Genomic DNA, 18543 nt, shown 5'->3' on the forward strand with positions numbered 1-18543 from the left:
GCCAAGTGTGCACATGTGTGCATCTATGTACTTCGATCACAGAGAAACTGGGGAGAGCTGACATTTTCCGCTTGGTATGCTTATGTATTTCAGGTCACGGATGCAATTCGCCAAAACGGAACATTGATGGACTAAAATCTTTGGAGAAACTACAGATATTATCTAACAACACTGAACAATGGATTTGATCATTACATTCTGGACTCGCACGCCATTCCAGCAGGGGTGGTAAATCATCTTTATATTAAAAGGAAAGTGGCGTCTGTGTACGTGTATGCATGTGTGTGTGCATGCATGCGTGATTTTATTTAGTAATTTCAATGTAAGTACATAATTGGAAATACGGTAAAAATACATGGATGACACAAGAAAGTTAAAACACTTATTTCCATTGTGGTCCATTTAAAAATCCAATGACAAAATAGAAGTAGTAGTAGTAATAATAATAATAATAACAATAGTCTGTATATGATAACAAGAACCTAAACAATTTATAAATACATTAAGACAGTAAATTAAGATAAAAAAATTACATAATTAACAGGAAAGCAAAGGGCTGAGTTCTTCCACTAAAAACTCTTGAGGTCTAATATCTGAGGTTCTAAAAGCATTCTGGACTCACACGCCATTCCAACTATTATGGAATCCTTTGTATAATTTATTACCACCCTTGAAAAATGTTAGATAACCTATTTTATAAACACTAGGCATTTGAGAGCCTGTGGATTCCCAGGGGCAATCATTCTATCTATCTATCGATCGATCGATCGATCGATAGATAGATAGATCTTGTGTTTCCAGTTTAATATTTAACCATCAACTTTGTAGAAATACATATCAACATTATTATATATCAATTTATAATGGATATTGCATAAGCATTAAATAGTGCAATCATAAGTTTACTTCTGCCAAGGCAGTAATGTCTTGGCTTGTGTTTGTCATTCTAAAAAAAGACAAATCCTTTTTAATGACTTTCAAAAGAAATATCAGCCTTGGGTCCAGGCAGAGGAAATAAAATTTCCAAGCAAGTGGAGAACCTAGATGACCCAGATGTCCTCCAAAGATGTAATAAAATCATTGGTGTTTACTTATTTGTCTGTCTTTCTGTCTGTTAGCAGGATTACATCAAAGCTACTGCACAGATTTTGAGGAAATTTTCACCACATGGATAACCTATTTGGAGGTGATCCGGATCCAGATTGTGGATCAAGATTCATTTTATGTAGGCTTTGAAGGATTACGCCAAAACTACTTCATGGATTCTCACCAAATTTTTAACACAGATAGATATTTGGGCATTGAAAAATCCATTAAATTTGGAGGTGATCTGGATCCAAATCCGAATTTCACTTTGAAAATTACATCAAAACAACTTCACGGATTATCACCAAATTTACACTACAAATAGATTTTAGGGCATGGAAGACTCCACTGAATTTTGGAGGTGATCTGTATCCAGACTGGACATCAGAAATCTCTGATTACTCTTGTTAAATTATATATTTACAGTGTTTCCCATTGAGTTCACTGCTATTTGTATCTGAAAACCAATAAATCAATAAATAAAGATATAACACACTTAGAGTGTGTGAATTGTAAAGTTTAAATTATCCGTAGGTGTGTTTGAATGTGTTTGTTTTCTACTCACTGGAATCCCTTTGTCAATTTCAGATCTCAGCAAGAAACAATAGTCTTTTAAGTTTTCTCGTTTAGGAACATCAATTTTTTGGCTAATACTGGTAATGACAAGTATCTTCCAAAATGAACAATTACATATTAAACAAGCATATGCATCTTATTAGACATCACATAATATGCAGGAAAAAAAATCATCTTGTGGGTACATTGCACAATAACATATTTATTACCATAGCTTCCAATGAGACTGTGTTCAAAGAACTTTGTTCCCCAAGAGTTTACAGAGCTGTCACAGTAGATGAAGCTTGACAAAGAAAGCCTGTGTGCATTCACAGATGCATGCATGGAGAAGATGGAGGTGGATACGTTGTTTAAAGACACAGAACTCCACTTGCCAAGTAGGATTTGCCTCCTCTTGCACCCTTAAATCCCTGTTTTCTTTTCTAGCTGACTCCTTTGTGAACCTATGCACATTCTTCTTTTGAAAACAGGAGTGGGAGGAAAATTGACTAAATGTACATTTGTATACATCAGAAAAGGTATGAGAGCATCAGGTTGTATGTGCTAGTGGGAGTGAGAGTCAAGCCAGCAGCCAGAAAGAGAGATAATGCTGCAAATGAAGCTAAGGATTCCATCCGTTCCTTTTCACAGGAATACCACGTGAAAGAAATCCATCCTTACCTGAGCCAGCCTTCTTCCCACAGACAGGGAAGGAGTCCAAATAAACAGAGCCACATCTATAATACTTGTTCTTTGCCTTATTTCCTTAACACTAACAATGCCATTTACACATTTCCATCCAACTTGCAAAAATGAAAACAGAAATCTTATATAATAAACCATGTCTGTTTATACAAAGTGTTTGTTAAAAGTTGCCAAAGTGGAAATACAAGTAACAGTTTGTAATTTGTCTTTCTGTGGGTTAGTGTTTGCCTCATTTAGGAATCTGTTTGCATTTTGAGCTGAAAATGTCATGTAGAACAATTCTATTTGCAAAGTTTTGCTTCACATAAAACTTATACTGATATGCAAACGCAGGTTATGAGTGAAATGGTAAATGGACTACATTGTGTAGTGCTTTTCCATCTGAATCAGATGCTCAAAGCACTTTACAATGATGGCTCACATTCACCCATTCACACAAACAGTGTGATGCATAAACAAGCTGCAACCTCAAGGATTAAAGGATGGTAACTGTGCAGCAACTAAAAACAAGAAGGCCAGTGACAGAGTGCACTAATTTTCTGGAAATCAACAAAAGAGTTTGTTTCTTTCTTTCTTTCTTTCTTTCTTGTGATGCCATAATGCAATATATTAAAGAAAGAAATCAAAGGATAACCAGTCTCTTAATGTTGCAGAATTAAAACACATCACATATGTTTGAGAGCAGCCGTGGTGGTATGTACTGCTACATCGTCCAATCAACCATCACAGTTTAATCAACTCTTCCCTAACCCAAGGAGAGAGATTCCTACGGAGGCACTCATTGCCCATCCAGCCTGTGCATATCACTGGAGAGTGTACCTTGAAGTGGATGAGAGTCAATGGCTCCACAAGGATGGGACGGATGCCAATACATCACAATGCCATCGCACGCTAAAGAGAGTGTTTCAAAAAGTTTTTCAGAAATCTGTTCAACACTTTGTTTCTTGGGGGGAACTCAGCCACATGGGGTGTGCAGCAAATACTTTCTGAGTGCCAGTCCCAAACCGGGAAAAATAAAGCGGGTAGAAAGATGCAGTGCATTAATCTTAATTTGGTCAAATTTAACTTCAATGGGCATGTTGGCAAAGGGAACAGAGGTGATCAGGAAGTAATGGGTAGCTATGGCATCAACAACAGGAATGTGGAAGAGCAGATGGTAGTTCACTTTGCAAAAAGAATGGAAATGGCCGTGGTGAATACCTCTACTTTAGAAAAGGGAGGATAACAGGGTCCCATATAAGAGTGGAGGAAGGTGCACACAGGTGGACTACATTCTTTGTAGGAGATGCAAGCTAAAAGAAATTAAGACTGAAAAGTGGTGGTATGGGAAATTGTAGCTAGACAGTACAGCAGGGGTGCCCAAGTTCGGTCCTCAAGATCTGACACTCTTAGTTATCTCCCTGCTCCAACACATCTGAATCCAATGAAAGAGGTAGATCTCGAGGACCAACCTTGGGCACCCCTGCAGTATAGGATTGTGGATTGTAGGATGATTTTAGAGGTGAAGAAGAACAGAGTGAGAGCTCAACAAAGAATCAGATGGTGGAAGCTGAAGGAGGAAGACTGTTGTGGGAAATTCAGTGAGGAGGTAATGGTTGGGAAACAATTTTGGACAACTGAAAAAGTACTGCAATGTGGTGAGGGAGACAGTTAGGAAGGTACTGGGTGTGACATCTGGACAGTGGAAGGAAGACAAGGAGACTTAGTGGTGTAATTTAGATGTCCAGGAAAGCATAAAGAGAAAGAGGTTTGTGAAAAAGAATTGGGATAGTCAGACAGATGAAGAAAGTAGACAGGAGTCCAAGGAGATGCAGCATAAGGCAAAAAGAGAAGTGGCTAAAGGCAAAGAAAAAGCATATAGTGAGCTGTATAAGCAGTTGAATAGTAAGGAAGGAGATAAGGACTTGTACTGATGGCCATACAAAGGGACAGAGCTTGAAAGAATGTGCTGCTAGGTTAGGGTGGTAAAAGATGCAGAGGGTAATTGTGCTGACAAGCAATGAGAGGGTGTTAAGAAGGTGAAGGTAATATTTTGAGGAGCTGATGAATGAAGAAAATAAGAGAGAAAAGGCTGGATGATTGTGGAGAGAGTAAATCAGAAAGTGCAAGAGATTAGTCAGAACAAAGTGAGGATGACATTTCAGTGGAGGCATGGAAATTTTTAGGAGAGATGCCAGTGAAGTTTCTAAGCTGATTATTCAAAAAATCTTACAAAGTGAGGAAGATGCCTGAGGAGTGAAGACGAACTGTGCTTTATCCTATTTTTAAAACAAGGGTCATGTGCAGAGCTGCAGGAACTACAGAGGCATAAAGTTGATCAGCCACAGCATGAAGTAATGGGAAAGAGTAGTAGAAGCTAGACTTAAGGCGGGGCTTACACTGTGCAAGTTTGGCCCTTTTTCAGCTGATTTTTCACTCGTGCGAGAATTTTTTGGATCGCGCCGAGTTTCAGCTTAATCGTGCGTCCTGCATCGTGCAGTCTACATGGAGGTAACGAGCTGCATTTAACATCTCAGGACCACCTCCCGATCGGGAATCGTATGGTCGGATTGAAATCAAACCTGTTTGATATTTTGGTCGGCCTTTGTGACTCATGAGGGTTCCGTGCTGTTGAAGCTGCGCTACAAGCGTCTACGCGCTGACTACCTCGCGCACTGTCCATGAGCAAACAACGGAGAAGAGCAAACAATGATCTCATGTAAGTCTTGTGTTTTTTTATTCTTTTATTGCGTTCCCTCGTAATAACCTAATATCATATTAAGTTCATGACTATCAGCGCGCACAGTGAGTGGAATCAGGTGGGGGAGACTGAACATATATGCGCGCGCGTGCACACACACACACAGCAGACAACAACAGGATTTACAACAGATGAGGGAGTAAGTTGCTGTACCTTGCACAGCTGTATGACTCCGTATGAAATATAGTTATTTATACAACAGTGTAAGTAGCAACACTTGTTATGAATGTTTATGTTTTCTTTTTACCGTCCTCTCATGAATCATGTGCTGTCTGCTGTGTGTGCGCGCGCGCATATACGTTCAGTCTCCCCCACCTGATTTCACTCACTGTGCGCGCTGATAGGCATGAAATGTTTTTTTTTTAAAAAAAAGAAAAAAAAAGCTTCCGACATGTGGTTTTGAACGTACAATGTAAGCAGTCAGATAGCATCAGAGCATCGGGGCCGTACGGTGTGAGAACATGAATCGTGCGCTCTGAACTTTTAACCCCTGCGGTTTTGTCGCACAGTTTGAGCTGGAGCCAAGTACAATGATGAAAATATCGTACAGTGTGTGCCCAACCTTAGAAACATGTGAAGATCTGTGAGCAACAATATGGCTTCATGCTGAGAAAGAGCACTACGGAGCAGTGTTTGCTCTGTGAATACAGATGGAGAAGTGTAGAGAAGGCCATACAGAGTTACATTGTGTGTTGTGGAAGAGAAAGCTTAGGACAGGGTGCCAAGAGAAGAGTTGTGGTATTGTATAAGAAGTCTGGAGTGGCAGAGAAGTATGTGAGGGTAGTGCAGGACATGTGCAAGGATAGTGTGACAGTGATGAGATGCACAGTAGGAATGACATTCATTCAAGGTGAAAGTGGGATTAGACCAAGGATCAGCTCTGATCCTTTGTAGTTCACAATGATGATGGACAGGTTGACGGATGAAATCAGACGAGAGTCTCCCATGGACTATGATGTACTATGCAGATGACATTACGATGTGTAATGAGAGTACAGGTTGAGTCCAGCATGAAAAGGTGGAGGTATGCTCTGGAGAGCAGGGGAATGAAAGTCAGTAGGAGCAAGACTGACTACGTGTGTGAATGAGAGGGAGCCCAGAGGAATAGTGCAGCTACAAGGAGTAGAGGTGGTGAAAGTAGATGAATTTAAAAACTTTGAGTCTTCTGTTCCAATTAATGGAGAGTGTGGTAGAGAGCCGAAGAAGAGAGTGCAGGCAGGGTGGAGTGAGTGGAGAAAAGTGGCAGGAGTGATATGTGACCAATGAATATCTGCAAGTGAATCTGAAGTGAAGGAGAAAGTTCACAAGACAGTTTGTTTCTTGGGTGGGGGGATGAGATTATTTTTCAGCCCTTAATATGGAGACAGTCAAAGTCAGGAAACAGGGAACAACAGGGCAATACATGCGACAAAGTTTGTACAGGCTGGGCTCCAAACTGGGAGACACTGGAAACTGCAATCTGTGGGATCTGGTATGTGCCTTAATCCTTCAGCCACAAGTAGACCCACAAACCTTCCATAAGTAGTAAAGTAAGTGTACATATGTACTTGTGTATATCCCAGGGTCAACAAACTGTGCAAGACTATGTTACTAAATCAGTTTTACTAGACTTACAGTACCCACTGCATATGGGTAGAACCACTGCTGTATTTTTGTCGACAGTATTTCTTTCTTTTTCATTCTCTTGATGTGCCCTGCCTAGTTATTAGTTTTTGCCTCCTATTTGTACATTTCTGTCTGCCTGACTGTTGCACAGTTCATTTATCACTGCAACTGCGACATTGCAAATTTCCCCATGACTAATCAAGAAACATCTTATCATATCTTATCTTCAACACTACTTCATGTTCAGCATAGAAATTGTCTGGTTCTGATAGATAGATATAAGTGTCATCCTATAGAACAGTCATTGGTCCTAGAGGACTACGATCCATCTCCTTTTCTCAATTGTAGCCATCCATCTGCTGCATTGAGGTGTAATCTTCTGGCATTGGCATCTCCTTGGCCTTCTTGAGGCATTGAATGCTCAACTCTGAGGCACCTGCATGCTAGAGCCTGCCGAGAGAAACATGCCAGATGGTCAAAATGTCAACATTGATGCTCCCTTACAATGCAAATAACACCCATTATTAAAGTCTAACTAAGTAACCAACACTTGTTTGACACAAAGAAATTCCAGTGTTAGCCAATGATCTTCTGGTGAGTCCTAGTACTGTAGACATTCAGTCATCAACGTAGGTCAATGGTTACCATCCAAGTCTGCCATCCATGCAATAGTACATGAAGCACCATTACTCTAAAGTCTTGGGCCCTTTTTCTCATGCAAAATTATCAGCATTGCCAAACACTTCTGTGCAGTGACCTTGTGACTCCATCAGACACAGAAATCATTCAACTGGGTTTTCTGTGTGTTGAAATTAGTCTGTTTCAAAGCTGATTTTGAAGTAGTTTTTAAGGAGTTGCTTATGAGGTTTTTGCAGAACCACTCACTGACTCACCGGCCCATAATTGTACGTAGCTTGCATACTAATTGAATTGCATGAAGCATTATCCCAGGAGAGAGACAATGTTAAAGGCCCCTTCACACATAGTGCGAAGTTTGGATGACGTTTGGATAAATATGGCGAAATAGCGGGAAACAGTTCAAATTTGCGCACCACGAAACATCACCCTGACAGGCAGGTGTGTACGATCCCAGTGCGACAGCTCGTACATGCGACAGTGTCTTTCGAGCAGGAACAGTGCAAGGTGCACCACTTCGCGCCACTTATGTGGATTAAAAACAAACAAACAAACAAAAAACACCAGCCACTGCTTATGAGGAATAAATAAAAAATAAAACCATCCGGTACCTGTGGGACAACATTGTGCCGCTTATGTGGAATAATTTTTAAAAACTGGATGTGAACCCACACCTTCCAAATGCTCTGATTGCCAGTCAGCAACTTTACCACTGAGCAAAGGAACTGTTCTTTGAAAGCTGTGGGAATCTGCCTCAATTTTGAAGTACATGGAAGTATTACAAAAAATAAATAAATAAATAAAATCACACACCATATAAAAACACTGCATTTATCAAGCGAACAATACAAATATGATCCGTTCATTTCCTCTGTAGATGACATCAGTCATGAAATGACATGAATGAGAGCAGTGTGCTCTGATGTTCACATCTACTGGCCTGCTGTGTCCATTCGGCCGTGCGCGGTGTTCTGCATGACATGCGTGTCTGGTGGACGGTGTGCCGCAGCACAGACACCACGTCATGTGGAACAGCGCTCACGTGGGGTGACGTAACAGTCAGATCGCCATTCTGTTCTGATCTGACGGTCCGTTTTCAACCTGGCAGTCTGTCAATGTCCGCTCTGTGCACGTGCTCGCTCAATGCCATGCTTGTTGCCACGGCGATATATGTTTTTATTTATGTTCACATAAATACAGCAATCAGACACACGTGCCTCACAGTGGACAGTTGACAGTCCATGTCTATCCAAACACAGTAGGTGTTGTCAAGCTGGAATGTCCAGATTGACAGATCACCACAACTGCTTCTGTCATAGCCACACCTCCTGTCAGTTCTCAGCGCACACACCAAAGCTACACTCGCGGGGAATTTAGACAAATTTCTCTGCGAGTACGACAGTGGTTGTCTGCAGTCTGTTATCGTGCCAAGAGTGCAACTGGCCATACGTTTTCTAAGTGCCATGCGAACAGTGTTAGATGTTCGTGCGCGCCGTCACCTGGAATTTGGCTGACACCTGCCGCGAGAGGGTGCAATGGGCTCTCACAGCACATACTTTGTCTTTCAGCTGCTGGTGTGGGCAAATAGTTGTCGCAACAGGTGTACGAGGCGTTAGAGGCAGAGATGATTCACACGGTTTGCACGATTCCTGCGTCATGCGCACTTCGTCCAAACTTCACACTATGTTTGAAGGGGCCTTAAACTATGGTAACAGTGTGAAAAGTGTTTACACTATGTGCTTCTTGTACTTCAACGTTTATGATACAGTTTGTCACTGCCCCAGTTGGGATCTGGAACTCAGGAGGTGGGCAGAAATGCCTGCCTTTACACATCTCTCAACATGACGCGGACTTACAGCAGCACACTACTGAAAACTGGCCTTTCGGCATAACTCCTGCAATCAGAGAGCACAGCAACAGCTATGTCTACTGTCTGCCAACCAGCAGACCAGTCACAAGGTATGTAAATTAAAAAAAAAAAGAGAGATCAAAACAGATCACAAGGATGCTTGTGAAAGAAATATAAGAAATAATTTTGAGCAAGATCTGAGAGAGATATGGGAGGACCTGATTATCTACCAACTTTAATCACTATTCTTTGACCCAAAACCTGTTATAATCCAGCCATCATTTTTTTTAGATATTTCAACTTCACTCAGATCAGCAAACAGAAATGTGCAATCACATAACCCCGTCCCCTCCTATATTAGCGGTAATTGGACACAGGCAATCAGTGAGTGTGCTATAATGCAACCAGTCCCTGACTGCGAACCCTCTCTCTCAGCCAATAAACAGAGGGAGGTGGGTATCTTTTGTTATACGTATAATGGCTGAGTGGATCCTTGTCATTTAATCGATGCTTTGTATGTCATGTGATATGGATTATTCATCCCATTTGTGTTGTGTTGCTTTTAGTGTGCAAATATGGTTCTATTTACCATGCAAATTTGGTTCTGTACGTTTTGTACCATTGTACGCTGTGAAGCCGTCTGGAGGCATGAAGAGCTGTTAAGACGTGATGGACTTTTTTTTGGAAGTACACAGCATCAGTGCACAGCATTATGGACTACATCATCAGAATTATGTTTGAACTATCCGACTGTTTTCGAAGATGACTGAGAACAGTTTTGGACTCCTTTTTAAAGTTCATGTAGGACTGTTGATGTCAAAGCATCAGTGACACACACCAAAATGTAAGTCCCTTTTCTGTTGTTTATAAATTAATAAAATATCAAATGACAAGAATCTATCTGCCGTTATATAAAACAAAGAATTAATGTTTTTTTTTATTCTTTCAATGGAACAAATATTTAATTTGGTGAAAGCTGGAATGTTCCATTCAATGAGGTGAAGCCAAGTTGAATGGAACATTCCAGCTTTCACCTCATGAAATATTTGTACCACTGAACTCATAAACATTCATTATTTGTATCTTAGTATCTGTTGAGGCCATGAGTCAAATTCTTGTGATAAAAAGAAATGACAGTCCAGTTTTTAATGCCATAAAAGGAAGAAAAATATGTCGTCTATAGGCCATGTGATCTGTTGGTGGTTCTCCTTGGATAGTGTGAAGGTGATGAGAGCCTACAACTCCCCGGGATGGGACACTAGTCTGATGTAGCTTAGTTCCACAGTCAGGGATGACTGGCTGGGTGGACTGGAACAAGGTTAAGATTATGCAGATTAAATGTCTTGTCCAAGGACACAGGACAGGTAGCATGACCAGAATCCAACCCAAGTCTACATATTGGCAGCCCAACTCTCTTCCTATTGAGCTACCTGCTATAAAATAGATAAAATAAGACAAAACAGCAACAAAATGACTTTCCTGACTGACTCATTAATTAGCAATGGTTGAAAAAAACCCAACATATTTTCTTTGTCCTTGATTTTAATCATTCCACATTTTGGCAAACCATAATTGCCAGGAGTAGTCCTGCCATTTATGTCTGATGCACAATCAAATAGTGTGTCCATACCTCCACCCAGGCTCAACGGTTCTGTAGCTGTCTTTGCTGCCTCACCAAACTATAAATAAAATAAAAACCACTAGAACACATTGTAAATACCTCTGTCACGGAGGCATGTATTTATTTAGTTTCTCTCCGCGTAGTCAAGATAAATCAAACAAGGATGGACTTATTTTCAAGACATTTTGTGGCGAGGTCAGCCTTGGGTCAAGGCTGAGTTTATTAGATTTTGAAATGATCTGGGTCAACAGACAGGCAGACTAAACAAAAAATATTGCCTCCGTGGTGGAGTTCACAGCAATCTTGTAATATTATCTTATAAAGATGCTTGCTGTATAGATTTGCATATTAAATTTTGTTTGTTGTTTCACATTATTTATTGCTGTATGTATTAGCTCCCTATTGCTCTGTCAGGAGTTTGCTTTATTGCCTCTGTAGGAACATGTAGTTAAAGCTAAGAGCAATAAGCGGACAAAGTTGTGATATCATACTATTTAAAGTGGGCATCGAGAGAAACCACTAATGTAGTTCAGTCTGTGAATATTTTGTTCATATAATCCCCTATACTCCTGGAGTTAAAAAAAAATTACATAAAACACAGACACTGAACAAGTGAACTTCATGGACTAAGCTGTCTCGGTGGTAAATGTTGCACTCGGAGTGTCTGCTCTACAATATCGGGCAGAATTTTTGATTTACATTGTGAAATGCTCAAAGAAAGATTTCATCTGGGGTTTTCCATGGCAAAAAAAAAAAAAGACAAAGACTATGGTAACCACAGATTTTTGCAGTTTGTCCCTGTTCTCCACTTTTCTTTGAAAAGAAAATGGCTAGGCAGGATGGAAGTATGCATGATGCGTAAGATTTATGGTTCATTTTGAGAGATATGTCTTCCATATTGCTGGCACATTCCCTCTGAAGTCCCATCCCTCTTCCTCACTTCCGTCTCCACGAGTGTTGACACACTATGAAGAAAAGCAGCCTCTGGAAAGTGTCACATCTGCATTGGAGAAACAGATTAAGGAGGAGGGGGTGGCAGGGGGCTCTGAGCATTAAAATCTGTAATTTAATCTGAAGCTCTGGAGAGGACTGTTGGGGTTCATGCTGTGGGATGGGGTAGGCATCACTGTGACCTCTGAACTAATCCAAGGCAAAATGAAAAGGCAAAGCTCAAGGGAATTAAAAGAAGCATCACCTATCAGTGGATTCCACATCACATAAGAGTTTCATATTCAGGTTTTAGATATGAAAAATTAAATGAGAACAGGCTATACTTTAGTCTTCTGGGTCTTTACTCTATGCATCACACATGATGATGGATACTGTGGTGAACATTGCTATGAATAAATGGAGTGCTGTAATGCTTTCAACTATTAAAGTAATTTTTCTTGTTGGTGGGACAAAGAGCTGCCATCCTCTGGTTCAAGCTGTGAAACACACCCTGAGCAGACAAACACGGAGTAACATCAGCTTTTTTTGTCCAGTGGTTGGAACAGTTCCGCTAATCCAGTAACCAGTAATTCTCAAAGCTAATTTTTTTTTGTTAGCGGATTACCTTTTCAGCTAACTGTGAAAACCATCCACGGACCAATTAGCTTCCGCTAAATTTAGTTCCGCTAACATTTTTTTTTTTTTGCTGGGATAGTGAGTAAAGCTTAATGGCAAAAAAACATTTGTAAACCATAAAATTATACATGTTAGTTCCTGTCTGTTGCGTGTTTTGCAACAGTCAGACCGCTGTGAGGAGCTCAGTCCTCCCCCAGCACAAGGGGGCAGACTGGCTGCCAGCTGCTGTTGCAAAAAACAAAAATTTTAATTTACTTTCCACATGCAACAACACAGACAGTAGGCAGGAGACATGAAATGCAAAGCACTTTTCACTCATGGTTTCATTTATAAACAAAACTAATTCAGGACATTTTATTGACATTGATGGTAACTCTGTCATTTTTATAAAGAGAAAATATCGCACATATCTTTTAAAGTAATGCGATAATTCTGAAGGTTTGAGTGTTAACACACACACACGCGCCAAAAGGCATTATGTGAAACATGAGTCTTCTTTGAATCAGTCTCCCAGATGGGGGCATGAATAGCAACCCTGTAAATCATTGGTTGCTATTCGTTGTGAATCACACATCAGAAACAGAATTTTCAGTTTTGCAAATGCCATTTTTTACAAATGAAATAAAATTACATATTTATAAATACACATTTATTTGTAAAAACCAACACACACATTACAGTAAAGTGTGTGTTGGATTTTTACAACCAACCAGTGATTGAAAGGCTTATTTTTCCTAAAATAAGTTATTTTTCTTGTAGTTGGTGAAACAAATAGCTGCCGTCCTCTGGTTCAAGCTGAGAAACACACTCAGAGCAGACAAACACCAAGGGAGTTGCTGTGTTTAATCAGTAATTTCCACGATAAGAAATTAAAGTATTTCTAGATGTTATTTTCCAAAATAAGGACATCTTGTCTAGATAACAGTTTTCGTGATGCTGTGGTGATTAATCTGTTTGAAATGATGCAACAGGTAAGCTTAAGACTTTAATATTTATTCACTGTGTAAATAGTTTTAATATTTGAAACAGTATAAGTCAGAATTGTATAAATGGTGGCATGAAGACTGTAGCTTTAGCTTTAGCTGCTGAGCCCATCAATGGACAGCAGTGAGTTAGTGCCTCCCTTTTGATCCCTCCCTGGTTCATTATTTTGGTAACCCATGTGAAGGGCGCCAAAAAAGTAGTACACTACAGGTCCTTTATTTTGGTTACCCAACCCTAAGTCTGAATGTGGAAATGCACAAAATAGCATGCTCTAACATGCCATACCACCTCAGACAGCTCGGTGGACATGAGGCATAAGTGTGGAGATGACTTAATGATGTTCCTAATGGCAGTTTTCCTGACAGGCACATCATGTCCATCCTGCCAGTTCTTTACATGCTTTATGAATTGCATTCCGTCCCCATCTAAAATCAGTATTTGGCCATGTGGTGCATTTTTTTTTACCATGATCCAGCACTCAGAAGCCCCAGTGTTGAGGACCCTAATAACTGGAAAAGGCCAAGGGGATACCCACATTTCACATGGCTGCTGCAGATCAATGGTCACTTTTGACAGGTGGGAGTAAACAGTTGTCTACCATGGGTGGTTGCCATCCCAAATCAGTTCCATGGTGTGGTGAATGGGGTAAAGCACAGCACAAGCGCCTGCTCCTAGACCTGACATAAACTCAACTGGTCATGGCAGATGGTCCATCCATCCAGTGTGGGACTGATGGAGGTTTCTTCTGTTTGAAGGACAAGGTTTTCCTCACTACTGTTGCCTTGTACAGTACTTGCTCTTTGTGGACTGCAGGGTCTCTGTAAATAATCTAGTTCAGACTACAGTGCTCAGTGCATTGAGATTATGGATGCTGTGATTTAATGCAATACAATTCAATTTAGGTTCTCTTTGTTTTTGCCACACAGGTGTCCTCTTTCTAGTTATGCGATGTTGGATTGTCCTTATCAAACATGGGCCACAGTTGCATTCTACCAACATGCACCTGGGTATTGTTTTTGTAATCATTTTTTAAAGGGAAACTTCCACATTTTTCAACCATAGTTCTATCATTTAATCATCTTTTCACTTGGGACAAAAATGACTTGAATCGGTCAAAAAAAAAAAATTAGAATGCTGAGAGTATCATTGGCTGAACAGCTATACAATATAAGGCTATGGGGCAACCTTAAAAACAGTCAAAGGCCTTGTTGAGACTGCCAAAATAAAGCCAATTCATGTGCATATCTGCTTTGATTGTGAAAAGACCCAAATAATCTGCACAGCCACAGCGTTCCCAGTCAGAAAAAAATTTTATTAAACAAAAAAAATAAATGTAACGTTTCGGGCTACTGTCCGACGAAGGGCATTAGTTTCATTTTCTCTCTTGTATACACTGCTTGTATACACTGCCCTTCATTGGGCTAATGCCCGACGAAAGGCCTTAGCCCGAAACGTTACATTTATTTTTTTGTTTAATAATTTTTTTTTTCTGACTGGGAGCGCTGTGGCTCTGGCACTGTGATATGCTGTTGATTCTGCACGCCTCTTCAGGTGCTTTGGATGGGCGTGTCTCCATTGCATTATCCATATCTGGTTTGATACCATGCTGCAAATGTGAACCATCAAAAGTCACATGAAAGCCCCTTTTTTAATATTGTTTGTTTGTGTTGAAATCACATTCAAACCTCATTCATAGGTAGCTTGAACAGTGATTCAAATTGTACTTTTGCAAATCTGATTTTGTGTGAACCAACCCCATTTCACCCCAGTTTGTGATGGCATCACGAAAAGTGATATACAGTAGATCTTGATGGTGTCACAAAATGTGTTATATTTGCATAATGGTATCCTGAAATTATTTGTGATATACGAGGTCTGTGATAAAAAAAAGCGGTCCTTTTTATTTTTTTCAAAAAATAAATGGATTTGATTCATATGTTTTTACGTCAGACAAGCTTGAATCCTCGTGCGCATGCGTGAGTTTTGTCATGCCTGTCGGTGACGTCATTTGCCTGTGGGCAGGCTTTGAGTGAGGTGTGGACTCCCCCTCCCATCGGAATCTCTTTGTCTGGGACGCTGCAGGGAGACGGCGCGCGTTGCTTTATCAAATTTTTTCAGGACTGGTGAGGGATATCCGTGTGGACACTATTCAAGAAATTCAGCTGGTTTTCGGTGTAAAGTTTAACAGCTGATGAGAGGTTGTGGAGTTTCTTTCACTTTAAGCACAGCCCACAAAGCGGATCGGCGCGGCGCGGTCGGAGGTGGCGTCCGTCTGGCTGTTTCGAGCTGAAAACATCCTAATTTAAAGCTCTGTTCACCCAGGTCGTCAGAGAACAGAGAAGTTTCAGAAGAAGTCGGCATCAGGAGTTTACCCGGACATCCCACTGTTAAAGGAGATTTTGTAATGTAAGAATGTGCGGATGAATTTGCCGAGTCGGTTCTGTGACGACGACGCAAATCCGTCTGCGCCGCGACATGAAAAACACCTCCGTGTTGAAAACCATTTGTAAAATTCAGGCGGCTTTTGATGGCTTTCAACAAGTGAGTATCTGAGAAATTGTTTAACAGCTGGGCATTTTCCAACTTGTCCGTTAAGGTTTCCAACGGAGGTGTTTTTCCTGTGGCGACCCCCGCGGTCGGGTCCGGCCTGACATGCGAATCTGCCCGCACGTTCTTTCATTACAAAATCTCCTTTAACAGTGGAATGTCTGGATAAACTCCTGATCCCGAATTCTTCTGAAAGTTCTCTGTTATCTCACGACGTCTTGGGTCCACAGAGCCTGAAATTAGGAAGTTTTCAGCTTGAAACAGCGAGACGACGACGCCTCAGAGCGCAGATCGCCGTCAGGCGCCGTGGGCCGTCCTTAAAGCGACACTTACACACCAAAATCTCTCATCAGCCATTAAAATTTTCACCAAAAACCAGCTGAATTTATCGAATGGTGTCCACTCAGTTGTGCCTTACAGGTTTTGAAAAAATTTTTATCAAACAAAGCAGCAGTCTCTGAGCCATTCCTAAACAATGAAAAAACGAGAGGGTGGGCCACTCCTCACTCAAAGACTGCCCACAGGCGAATGACGTAACCGACAGGCGTGAAAAAAACTCTTGCATGCCCACGAGGGTTCAAGCATGTCTGATGTAATCACACGTGATTCAAATCCATATGGTTTTTGAAAAAAATAAGGTCTGTTACTTTTCTCACAGAGCTCGTATCATGAAATTTGGGGTGACACGGTGGGGTGCTTGGGGGTTATAGTTATGGTTGGGGCAGGGGTATAGGGTTAAAAATAGTGAACTAAACTTGACTGTGTCACCCACAAGTGACACATTTCGTGACAGTATCTGGAAAAAAAAAGTGTGAGACTGGGGGGGTCTGAACATCGCAATCAGATTCTAACTGTTTTGTAACATCTGTGACTTTTCATGTCACATAAAGCTACTCCTGAGTGTTTTATGTGGTAAGAGCTGGTGGCTCTCCCTCCATCACTCAGCTGAGTGACAGAAAAAAAAAAAAAACTCTTCATCACACATGCAGAACCTTTGCATATTTATATATTTACACTGCAGCATTTCAGCTGTTGCTCAGTCTGTCCACAGCATTTGTCTTTATTCCACACATGGCTGTGTGCAAGTTTTTTTTACCAAAATTTGTATTTGGTTGATCAAACTGTTACTCGATATGCGTCTCGTGTAATTTTAGAAAAAATAAAGTTAAAAATATAAATCTATAATTCACCAAATGTTTGTCTGTCTGTCTGATCCTACATCACACCAAAATGGCCCATCCGATGGCCGTGATTTTCGTTCTGTGTCATCTATGTGGACCATGGAGTAACATGGGGGGCGGGGGTAATTTTTGCATGCCCTCAGTTATTTAGAATTAGGTTCTATCATCTCAGACAAAAGCATTAACAGGCTAATTAGCTGCAACGCTTCTTCTTCTACATAAAGTTTTATGTTGGTTGTCAGACCAACAACTGCATTACCATCACCATCTGCATGGGAGTGTGAAATATCCATTCATTCTTCTGTTCCTACATTATACTGAAGTGGCTTATCTGATTGTTTCGTCTATCTAGACACTGGGGTAACATGGGTCAGGGGCAATTTTTGCATACCATTCACACGTATATGGTATTCAGTACTATCATCTCAGATTTAAGTATTAGCGTACAAACTACAGTAGACATAGCTTATCTGTAAATGATTATGGTGGTTGGCAGAGCAACAGCTGCATTACTGCCACCATCTGGCCTGGAGTGTTAATAGGCACTGAATCCAAATACACGGTATTCCCTGCTTATTTCAGCAAGACAATGCCAAGCCACCTTCTGCACGTGTTACAACAGTGTGGCTTCGTATCATTTCTGCCTTCATTGCACTTCTTTTCAGGATTTTTCTTAAATAAACGAAGTACAAAATTATCACTCCTTAACAAATGTTATAAAAAAGTAGAATTTAAAATAAAAAAATAAATAAAACAAAATTGCTCCCCTTCAGTGCACTTCTTTTCTGAATGCAGCAGTGTATACAAGAGAGAAACTGAAAATAAAGTATCGATCTCATTACACTGGTATCAATCTATATTGATACCAACATTGGTATTGATCCGCCCACCACCACTGGTGATACTGACGTGGAAATAGCTGCGTCAAAATGTATGACTTTTGCATCCCTGCATAAACATCAGTGTGATTGTGAAATGGCAAAACCTTTTGATCAAATCATCATGACTATCATATGGCAGGTAAATTATGAAATGAGAATTATAAATCCATTCCAGGATACATGATGTCACCATTCGAAATCTTTACCTAGAAAGGTTCTCACCCATATGGTGGGTACTTTGCTAGTTATATAAATACATACAGTGGGGCAAAAAAGGATTTAGTCAGTCCATGATTGTGCAAGTTCTCCTACTTAGAAAGATGAGAGAGGTCTGTAATTTTCATCATAGGTACACTTCTACTATGAGAGACAAAATGAGGAAAAAAAATCCAGGAAATCACATTGTAGGATTTTTAAATAATTTATTTGTAAACTATGGTGGAAAATAAGTATTTGGTCACCCACAAACAAGCAAGATTTCTGGCTCTCACAGACCTCTAACTTCTTTAAGAAGCTCTTCTGTCCTCCACCTGTTACCTGTATTAATGGCACCTGTTGGAACTCGTTATCTGTATAAAAGACACCTG

Source organism: Thalassophryne amazonica, chromosome 10 (genome assembly GCF_902500255.1).
Source record: "Thalassophryne amazonica chromosome 10, fThaAma1.1, whole genome shotgun sequence".
In the NCBI taxonomy this organism is placed as follows: domain Eukaryota; kingdom Metazoa; phylum Chordata; class Actinopteri; order Batrachoidiformes; family Batrachoididae; genus Thalassophryne; species Thalassophryne amazonica.